General features: G+C 42.7%; 1 protein-coding gene across 1 annotated transcript in view; it reads right to left on the bottom strand.

Annotated features, from left to right (window-relative positions):
- Positions 1 to 3,189, bottom strand: part of LOC129712847 (uncharacterized) — a 61,477-nt gene that overhangs the window by 30,638 nt on the left and 27,650 nt on the right. The window lies entirely within an intron of this gene.

The following is a 3,189-nucleotide window of genomic DNA, read 5'->3' as shown; positions in this document are numbered from 1 at the left end:
ATCTCTCTCCTCTTCTTTCCTCGCTCTCTCTCTCTCTCCCACTAACAAGAAGTTACTTGAAACTCCGCCGGCTCCCCTCCACCTCCGCCCGAACACAAAACTTGTAAATTGTCCCCGCTTCAGCTGTAATATACTCACTATAACACAGCTTCGGCACGTCGCCGAGGTTGCTTCATTGTAGTTCCACAGCGATCAAAGGCTGCCTCAAAACAACGCATGATAAGCGAGAGAGAGAGAGACGGGGGAGGGAGAGGGAGAGACTGGCAGATGGAGGAATGTATGGGACGGAGACATGACTGGGAGAGGTTACCCAGCCCATATAACCTTATAACAATTACAACACGAAAACAGGCCATCTCGGCCCTTATAGTCCGTGCCGAACACTTACTCTCATACGAGTCCCCATCTACCTCCCACTCAGACCATAAACCTCCCGTACTTTCCCGTACATATACTATCAAATTTATTTGAAAAATGATAAAAGCGAACCTGCCTCCACACCACTTCACTTCAAGCTCATTCCACACAGCTACCACTATCTGAAGTGGGGTAAAGAGGTCCTCCCCCTCATGGTCCCCGTAAACTTTGTGTCCCTTAATTAATTCAAATTAGTCTTCTTATTTTTGAATACCCCCTACTCTCAAATGAAGTAAGCTTATCCACGTCCACTGTGTCTACTCCTATCATCATTTTCAAGGTCCACAATCCCCTTAACCTTCTTGCGCTTCCCCAGACTAAAGACTACTCACTTTGGCAAAACTTTCTCTGTAACTTGGGTGCTGAAAAACACTGGCAACTTCTCTAGTCAGTAAATCCTTTGTGTACATCCCGACTTCTATAACCAAAAAGCTTCCTGATTTATAAAGGCACCATTGCAGATAATTGTGGTAAATGATTGAGGTTATCCATGTGGGTGGCAAAAACGGGTAAAAAAACAAAAAACGGAAAGAAGATATATCAAATGGTTTGGCCGATCCGATTGGAAAAAAGGGGGGGAGATGGGAGATGCAGCGATACCTGGGTGTCAGGTACACATTCCCATTTGAAGGTAGGCATGCTAGGTGCAGTAGTAGGCAAGTAACGAAAAAGGATGGTTGGGTTAGCTCATTGCAAACAGGATTGGAGTATAGGAAAAACAGCAGGAGAGGTTTCGGGAGGTTCTAATGCAGTTGTAAAGGGTCTTGTGAGAACAACACCCTGAGTATTGCCGTACAGTTTTGGTCTTTCTCCAACTCTCAAGGAAGGACATTATCGACATAGAGGGAGGAAGAGAGAGGTTGTTCCACCAGACTGGATTCCTGGGATGTCAGGACCGGTTTATGAAGAAAAGAAAAAGACGGAATAGGACTTGAAGACGTGGTTTATAACTATCTAAGAATTTAGGAGTGATCTTTTATAGCACTTAGAAATTACAAAATTTTAAGGGGTTGGACAGGCGTAGTATGCCAGGAAAGATTTGCTCCCCGATGTTAGGGGGCGCGTCCAGGGGACAAGGGGGGGTCACAGTTAAGGAATAAGGGGGGGGGAGGGGGAAGAGGGGAAGGAATCATCCTTTAAAACCGAGAGGAGAGAACTTTTTTTCACACAGGAGAGTGGGAAATCTCAGGACACTCTCTGCCACATAGGGAGTTGAGGGGCCCGTCATTGGCTATATATTAAGAGGGCGTTAGAATGTGGACCCTGTGGCTAAGGGGGGATCAAGGGTTTGGCATGAGGAAGGAAGTACGGGTGATACATGAGTGCGAGATGATAGCAATGATCAATATTGAAGGCCCAGCCGGGTTTTTTTTTTTTTTGTGCTGTTTCTTTGTTTTGTTTTTGGGTTTGTTTGTGTTTTTTGTTTTGTTTGTTTTTTTTTGAGGCTCGACAGGGCAGAATGGCCATTCTCCTGCACCTAATTTCTATGTTGCTATGTTTCTAAACGCGTTCTTTTACCACCCTATATACATGAGATTCTACCTTCAGGAACCTATGCACAGTTATCCTATATCCCTCTGTTCAACTGCATTCCTCAATTCGCTACTATTTACCATGTACGTCATATTTTGATTTATCCTGCCAAGATGTAGCACCTCACACTTATCAGCATTAAGCTCCATCTGCCATCTTTCAGCCCACTCTTCCAACTGGCATAAATCTCTCCGTAGATTTTGAAAGTTTATTTCATTACCCACAACACCACCTATCTTAGTATCATCTGCATACTTACTAATCCAATTTACCACACCATCATCCAAATCATTGATGTATATGGCAAACAACGGTGGACCGAACACAGATACCCGAGGCACCCCACTAGTCAACGGCCTCCAACCTGACAAACAGTTATCCGCCATTACTCTCAAGTATCTCCCATTCAGCCACTGTACCCAACAATTAAACCTTCTTAACTAACATTCCATGTGGAACCTTGTCAAAGGCCTTGCTGAAGTCCATATAGACAACATACACCGCTTTAACCGCATTAATGTCCCTAGTAACCTCTTCAAAAAATTCAAGATTAGTCAAACATGATCTTCGAGGCACAAATCGATATTGACTGTTCCTAATCATACACTGTTTATCCAGATGCTCATATATATTATCTCTAAGTACCCTTTCCATTAATTTGCCCACCACTGACGTCATACTAACAGGTCTATAATTGCTAGGTTTACTCTTAAAACCCTTTTTAAACAATCGAACAATATGCGCAGTAAGCCAATCCTCCGGCACCATTCCCGTTTCTAATGACATTTGAAATATTTCTGTCATAGTCTTTGCTATTTCTACACTAACTTCCCTCAATGTTCTAGGGAATATCCTCTCATGACCTGGAGACTCTTCCGCGTTTATATTTCTCAAAAGTGTCAGCACTTCCTCTTCTTTGATCCTCATAGTTTCCATAGCTACTCTACTTGTTTCCCTTACCTCACATATAATTCAATATCCTTCTCCCTGGTGAATACCGAAGAAAAAAAACTATTCAATATTTCCCCAATCTCTGTTGGCTCTGCAGATAGCTATCCACTCTGACTCTCTAATGGACCAATTGTATCCCTCGTTATCCTATTGCTATTAATATAGCTGGAGAAATCCTTTGGATTTACTTTCAACTTACTTGCCAAAGCAATCTCATATCTTCTTTTAGCTTTTCAAATTTATTTCTTAAGATTATGTTTACATTCTTTATACTCCCCAGACACCTCA

The sequence above is a fragment of the Leucoraja erinacea genome, chromosome 34, assembly GCF_028641065.1.
Source record: "Leucoraja erinacea ecotype New England chromosome 34, Leri_hhj_1, whole genome shotgun sequence".
Lineage (NCBI taxonomy): Eukaryota > Metazoa > Chordata > Chondrichthyes > Rajiformes > Rajidae > Leucoraja > Leucoraja erinaceus.
The sequence above is the reverse complement of the archived record's forward strand: the minus strand, read 5'-3'. Positions and strand labels throughout refer to the sequence as shown.